We start from the raw sequence: 8,628 nt of genomic DNA, 5'->3' as shown, positions 1-8,628 counted from the left end.
TTACACATTGCTAACTCTACATTCGATAGTTTTTTATTTTTTATTTTTCAACAGTAATAAATTTTTGAAGATCATATGAAAAAGATTATCTAATAAGTATGATTTTTTAGATATAAACCATCCATCCTAAGGCACTGCATATGAGCGAACCTAATTTGCAAATCACCCTTCCACATGTAATCTACAAGATGGGTCTACCATATTCCAGTTCCTAAGGATCCATTGTATCATCTCCCTTATAGGTAAAACCAAGGCAGATCATTTGTAGGTTACGAGGTGGTAATTTGTAGTGCAGTTTTTTTACAATATCCTAGAGCAAGACGTGGCTCGAGCTCTGTAAGACCCACCATGATGTATGTGTTTTATCTACTGTGATGTGGTCCACTCAAGCCTTTTATCTACCTCCTTTTTCGGCTCATGCCCTAAAATAATTTGTCAAAATAGATGGACGACATGGATAAACCACAGACATCCAGGTGGGCACCATAGAGCCCCTGTTGGGACCGTCCATCTCCTGCTAGGTCCTATAAGGGGTAGTACCCAATCCGCACCTTTCCACCTCTAATACCAATTGTATGGTGAACTTCCACTGTGGACCTCTATGGTGGCAGGATTCATTAAGGCTCACCATGACGTATGTGTTTTATCCATGCCATCCATCCATTTTTCCAGCTCATTTTAGGACATGAGGCCAAAATCAAAGCATATACAAAGCTCAAGAGGACCAAACCTGTAGACACCCCAACCCGAAAGAAGTAGACCGTCGGTTGTTCACTAAGTGACAGATACTTGGTGCCACAAATCTTCCCTCAGGATTTTTGATAGATTTCTAACATATCTTACATGTTAAAAATCGCCTAGTATCCGTCGGTCGTCCATTAGCAGACCATTTCCAAGCTTATATAAATAGCACCAGCCCCTTGTCCAGAGGAGGAAGAAAAGTGGCAGGGATAATCTTCTAAAGTTTAGAGAGATTTATGTCAGTTCCTTAGCACATGCTTCCCAAATGACGAGGAAGTCTGCCACCTGGGGTGTTCTATAACTCCTACACTCATGCCTAGGTCCTGCTTTAGCCAATCGCAACAATCCAACAACAACAACAACAACAACAACAACAACAACAACAAAAAAAACTATCAACTCAGGAGTAGAGTTGGGAGTAGAGTTAAGAGTAGAATTAGGATTAGGGATGTCCAATTATCCTTTTTCTGATTCAAGAAAAGGGTATTTGACTTTCCTTTTCTCTTTCTCTGTAATGCCCCAAAATCCAAGGGGTCGAGTACATCCATGATCTTCGAATTCTAAGGTATCAATGATACATATAAAAATATAGTTTGATGATTAAATTAATTGGCATCAACTCACTTATTGAAATCTAAATGAAACAATGCATAATAACTCAAATTTGAATGGTAAAATATAATTAAACTAGTGTCCATATCATCATTTATATACAACTAATAACTTCAATTAATGGGAATCTCAAAATTAATGTCTAAAAGTAACTCCATAGCTTAATATTTTTGTATATGACTCCAACAATAAGTCTGAAGTAGAGGCCTGCCAAGTTATTCTTAGTCATCGATCACAATGACCTTGGTAATACCTACATACATGATTTTTGCTTGGTATTTTTAAATACTATCTCAGGTGGGAGTGAGTATTCAACTTAATGCTACCATTCCCTAAGTTACACATAATATCGACACAATTAAGTTCAGGTAATAGAGCATAACATCACAAAAACTTTACTAATCTACTTATTTAATGCATGTGTGCAAATACATGGATAGATGGTCCGGACAATTTTAATGTGGGGCTCTCTTGCCTACAACGAAAATGGGCTCTCTCGCCTACTATGCAATGGAGCCCTCTCGCCTACCACACACAATGTTAGGGGTCGAGTTAACCACTGGGGTTCTCATTGAACAACCCACACTTGATACACCCGTAAGAACTCATTCACATGAATATAAGATTACTTAGCCTTTATTAATATATATTTAAACAACAATATTAGTGAAGCCAAGTTGCCATAATTATAATACCATCCAAATCATCAACTTTATAAGTATTGGCAAATTGGCCATGACATAAAACAATAAAGTGATGGATCGTCACCCAATGTTCAATATCATCATAAATGAAAATAAAGTTGCCAAAGATTTGAGAGAACAACTCCATATAGCATAACTCATGGATTAGAAAATCCATAATTTTACACGTCGACCAAGAGTGCCACTATCGCGAACACCTAATTTTCAAATCAATACTATTTTCGGATCCTCACCCAATCAATGATGGTAAGCTAATCACCTCCATTGGTGCTCAAGACTTACTGTCAGGCTCTCTCGCCTCCGTAAGTCAGAGACAGCACAAACATAGTATCATAATCCACCGTTCCTGGCCCATGAGTTGTAACGAGTAGTTCATCGAATCATAGTTACAATTGGCTATGAATGGTGACCATATATCAATGATAATCATGGTATACTAGATTTGATCAGATGTGTGTCAATGTTCACAGAATAATGATTATCCCTAGATTAGACTAATTCAGTGGATCAATGGAATATATACTAGACTGACCTTGGGTGCAAAGTAGCCCATGAATAGCCCAATTTAGAGTTAGTAAGCCTTGTCCAGACTCCATCGATTGAACCAGTTTGCGGCAGCCAAGCCTAAAGTACGTGATCCATAATTCTAGCAGTTTTTTAAAGACTAATCTCAAACCAAGTAAGTCAATAATATCCTAATCAGGTTCATAGGCATAAATTAATCATATTTCATCAAAATTTTCACTTGGGCATTTAACCAAACACTTAGCATACCGAATGAACAATTTATTATTTCTACAAAATCAAGCCAAGATGAATACTGATTTCATACAATCTAATAAACATATTATTAATTCAACACATATAGTATAAGAATCACAACCATATAATAATTCTAACATTCATATACATATAATTTCAATCAACACATAAAATTCACCAATTTAAACCACCAGGGGCTGATAAAAGCTAACTTAGAAGAATAATCTTTACCGACAAATACGATTCCACATACTAACGATGTTTAGAGTATAAAATTTGAGGAAACCCCTAAAACCCCATATGAATTTCAAACAAAATTTAATTAGAACAAGAAAGACACATTTTCAGTTCCTTAAATCGAGTGTACGAAGTAAACTCACATTTGATTACTAAGAAACTATGATTGGATTGAAGAAACAACAACAGAATAGATGGTTTCCAGCAAAACCTTTAAAAAAACCCTAAAAATTATAATTCTAACCAAAATTCTCAAATAAATTTCATATATATATATATATATATATATATATATATATATATAGGTTTTCTTGAAAAATTGAGACAACTCCCAAAACTCACTCTTGGGTTCTGATCTAAATTATGTGATTCAAGGTACAATCTCAGACATCAGATTAATTTGGAAGGTCAAGCCCAATGAGACGAACGTATTCATATAGTTTTGTGATCATTGGCCCACCAATGAACGGTCTAAATCTCTTTTAGGCATTTCAGTCAGTTTTAAGGTGATTTAGGGAATAATATTTCATAGATTTAGGTAATAGGTTTATAGCGTGCATTATCAGATATAAGATGTAACTTATGAGTTACATTTATTCATGGATTTATGGTCTAAGTGTGTTTAATTGAGATCGCACGGTTCTTATGTTACAAGGGTAATTTAGTCAATTTGGCTTATAAACTTAGGGAAATCAAGATCTAAGCCGCTAGTTAAGTAGGTTCTTTGGTGGATCTCTATTCTGATTCAGTTACTTGGTTCGATTAGCGATGGTTTCCTTAAATCGTGACCTATAATTTATAAATCATAAGATTTAATATAAGATCATGGTGATCATGTGAAATCAATGGCTTTCTAAGGGTATCAAATTAAATTTGTACGGTTAGATTTGTGTATCTAATGATTCTACACAGTTCTAATGGCTTCGGGATTATAGAATCAAAATTTCATATACTAATTCCTAAAGTCTTTGAATCTTAATTTAGACGTGTGTAAATATTTTTGCCTATTAAATTGGAAAAGTTTCTAATATTACCCGAGTATATTTAATACTTGAGTATCAAAAAATTCGTACCATTGCATTCTCACATCTCAATCAATCTCAGAACGCGGTCCATTCCACACGTTCTCTTCTTTTCAAATATTTTTGTTTTACTAGATTAGCTATTATTTATATCTTATTATGCCAGCCTACCCAGGGTCTCTGCTCTGCGAAGCAAAGTTATGACCATTTGTCTTCTCTGTTGCATGTTTATTTTACTTTGATTGCCTGCCCATTGTCTTTCGACTTTGTGAAGCAAGGGTAGGAACTTTATCCTCTTTATTGCATGCATATCTTATTTTGATTGCCTATTCAGTGTTTTTCAACTTTGCCAAGCAAGTCTATGGCTCTTTTGCATTCTTTCTTGCCTATCCAACCCTCTTATATGGTTATATGAAACATGGTGGCACAACTAACCTTTCTTGTGCGCATGTGCACATACATGATTTCCTTAAAAATTGCATATCCCTTAAAGTAGAGTCTGCATGATAGTGTGGACGAGAGAAGGTGCAGAGAAGGTGCATACCATCTTCTTATCTCATAACTGAGACCCTTATCCAGGTTGCATGCCAAGCATCATGAGTCATTTAGGCCGAAGATTTTCACGACTCCTCAGCCCAATGCAAGTCTATGGGCTCTAACCAGCCACGGGCACACGGCAACCTAATCAGTCAGTGGCGACTCTAATTTTTAAATGCAGCATAAGCTAGGACATCCAAACAAATTATAAACATGAGGCCGTTATCATCCTAAAAGGTCAACCGCACACAATAATGAAAACACCGTACGGTGAAAAACAGTCTTCCTCTGCATCACATTCAGCCCAAGTAATTGCGTTGGGCGAGGGTGTTCACAACACCACATGATTCCACGTCCATATATCTCATCCATGTAAACCACATCCACAAAAGCGAGAAGAGTGGCTTTGGACACCAACGGCTAGGATGGCCTTATGGGTGGTGGGATTTCAACCATGAGCCCGTGGTTGACATACTCACCCCTATCAGCACAAGTGTCAACTTGCACGTTACATCGAAGCGATTGAAAAGGTGGACCCCACCATCAAAATCACTGCGACGGGCCAGTCACATCATGTGGGCCACACCAAACAAAGACTATGGACGATTTGCATCAGATCTGCCGATGATTGAATTCTGCCTACAAGCATGACCTGCTTGATGAGTGCTCCCGATGTAATTTTTTCACCAGCTAATCTTTATTACAGGCCCATCATCCATAGTATATGGATGTGCAAGGTAGCCCATATACATGCATGGCGTACGGTTATAAGATCCATGCCTTGACCAAGAAATCAAGCCATTCCACTCATCAGGTCCATGATAATTTATGGAACAAATGGCTGCCTGACAAAAACTTGGTGGATGATCATCATTTTTCAAATATTGTGGTTCGACCAAAGCATGGAACACCCTGGCTTCTGGTCCAGATCATTTATGTGGGTAGATCCATCTGATGGATGGCTTGGATCTTGTTCCAGGCAGAGGTGTAGCCCTGCCCTGTAGATGAGGGCTTGGACATGTGTAATATCTGTCAGTAGACTATTAAACTATTAGGCACATGGCCTACTAATAATATCCCAAAACAATTAGATTACCAATTACATCACTATAATTACTTTAATATGGTGATCAGTGCCGTCCAAACACTATTCATTTAAATCAACGGTTAAAAATCATTGGTTAGTTACTGGACATGATCTTGTGCTTGTGGCCCATCCAAAACTTGGAATTTCATCATTTTCGGGCAAAGTATATATTTCAGTGAGCTTATTACAACCGTTGTGTCAAACATTACATACATTCATTAATTAGAGATATTAAAGTTGATTAAGTAATTAAATTTAAACTCTTATAAATATACTATGCATAGTTACTTTTGGATTAAAGTTGATTCCCAATTCAAAGTGTCAAACACAATAGGAGAATTTCAAATACAGGGGTTCGGAATTCATACTCCCAAATGGGCCCTTAAATACACCTTCAATCCATTCTTCTATATCATTTTAGCAGATGAACTTAAAAATGAAGTAGATCATTTAGGGGTATGTCCATTTGAGCCTTGGATTTGCTTCATTTTTGGGCTCATATCCTTAAAACGATATGGAAAATGGATGGACTAAGTGGATAAAACTCACGCATCATGGGGGGGCCCACGAAGCCTTACCTAGACGGATTATCATCCAGGTGAACGCAGGACTTCTGGTTCAATGGTACTTGCTAACCACTCCCAATCACTTTAGGATTTGTCTTTTCCCTTTCTATTCTTTTTTTATTTTTATTTTTTATTTTTGCGTGCCCCCATGTGGGGGTGAAAAAATATAATATGGGAATAAATGTATGTCCATCCCTCGCCAATAAATGAATACATACAAACATACATGTGTATGGGTCTATGTTTGCGGCCTGTTATTTATTATTATTATTATTATTTTATTATTTTGGATGGTGGCCATGCCGGGTCATATCATATGGCCGAGCCAACAATAAGCCATGTAAGTGCGCCACCGTGGGTAGGATTGAACCGAGCCCAACCCATTTACTTAGCCTAGCCAGCTAGCCCACTACCCATTTAGCTCGGCTCGAACCTCCTACTGCATAAGTGCGTCAAGCCAGTTAACCGACGGCTAATACAACCCATTGCCAACCTAGCCACTAAAGCCGGGTAAATGCCCGGCCCATTAATATTAAATAGATCATCTTGAGCTTGGCTTACCTGTCGAGTAATTAGGCATGCAACCCTAATTAGGTGTGTGCGTGCGTAAAAAAAAAAAAAAAAAAGGCATGCAACCCTAATTAATCAATGGGCGTCATTCAGGCCCATATCAACCCATGGGCTATATATCAAACTCATCTAAATCGGATGGGACCCACACATTGCATTTCTTGATAGAAGTATGGCTGTTTGGCTAGTGTGAAAAGGAAGATTCTTCTCGAGACGACAATCACGTGCCAAACAAAAGATGCTTTCGACTTTTTTTCTGTACAACGGACAAAAACCATTAAAACTATTTCTCTTAAATGAGATAATGACTACTTTGTAGTCCATAGGATCACCCGAAACTATGGTTTCTAAGACCACATCAACTTAAGCCAGCAATCGAGCTGATGGACCTGAACCCATTTTAAGAATTTAAGTTAGGTTCAAGTCTCACCTTTCGGACCAGTTAAAAATCAGGTCAAGATAGCTTTGGGTCCGGTCCACCAACTTAGACACTTTTAAATTAAAATTGGGTTGGCCGAAGTCCCTTTTACAAGTGATGCTTGTGTAATCTAATTCATTCATCGAGTGCATTGAATCGGAGACCACCATGTTAAAACGTGCTTGGTCTTCTCTACCATTGACCTACGAGCTTGTACCCACCTGCACTCAAATAAAACTTACCTTGAAATCTAGGTGGAAGGGTTTGTTTGGGAGCGTGGATTTGGAACACATTGGATTTGAAATCCTCATTTTGTGTTTGGTAACCTGGATTTAGAATCCCTTATAATCAAAAAATAGTTATGCATAATATATTTACAAGAATTTGAATTTAATTATTAAATCAATTTTAATATCTCTACTTAGTATATGTATGTAATGTTTGATTCAATAGTTATAATAAGCTTATTGAAATATATACTTTGCTTGAAAATAAAGAAATTATAAGTCTCAAATGGGCTACAAGCATAGGATTATATGTAAGTGACTAACCAATGATTCTTAACCATTGATTCACATAGATAATATTTGGATGATGCATATCATCATATTAAAGTAATTATAGTGATGCATTTGATAATCTAATTGTTTTGGGGATATCATCAATGGGCTATATGCCTAGTAAATTAACAGTCTAATAAGTGTTACACATGCAACTTTTGAAAGGATTATTTAGATGTAATTCAAGTTTTCACCTTGGATTTGAAACCCCCGTTATTTTGTGGTGTCAAACCCACTAGGGGATTTGAAATCCCCTCAAACCACCCCTATAGACCAGATGGCTATGTGAAACTGACAGGGCCTGGGTCTTAAAAACAAATGGCCGGTTGAAAATTGTGGCCATTTTAGTTTTAACCACCCTCTTTTTAAAGCCATGATGGTTCGCTAATTGTCCCATCTGAGGGCGTTTATGACATGAAGCCAGCCTCTCGGACTACAATTTGGAGTAACGTACAGGCTCCTCGGCTTTTTTGAGTCATCCGATACTCCGGTAGAATATGAAACTTGATACGCATGGACTCGAAAATTATACATATATCACATACATTAACTCAAACCAATCTGGTTAAATTGCAGAACCCATTGGCTCTTAATCCACAGCCCAAAAACCTGATTGGTTGAGCAATCACAACCTTTGATTTGTGAACATTTGATCATTGAGATAGGACCATTGGATATATTTCATTTTAACCATTGACAAGGATAGTCAGATAACCGAACGGGCATAATTAAACTGGGACCCATAATTTAGAAAGTTTAATTTGATTGGATCATGTATCACATATGCAAATTTTAAGAGCATGAGTATCATC

The sequence above is a fragment of the Magnolia sinica genome, chromosome 8, assembly GCF_029962835.1.
Source record: "Magnolia sinica isolate HGM2019 chromosome 8, MsV1, whole genome shotgun sequence".
NCBI classification, from domain to species: Eukaryota; Viridiplantae; Streptophyta; class Magnoliopsida; order Magnoliales; family Magnoliaceae; genus Magnolia; species Magnolia sinica.
Note: the sequence above shows the minus strand (reverse complement) of the source record.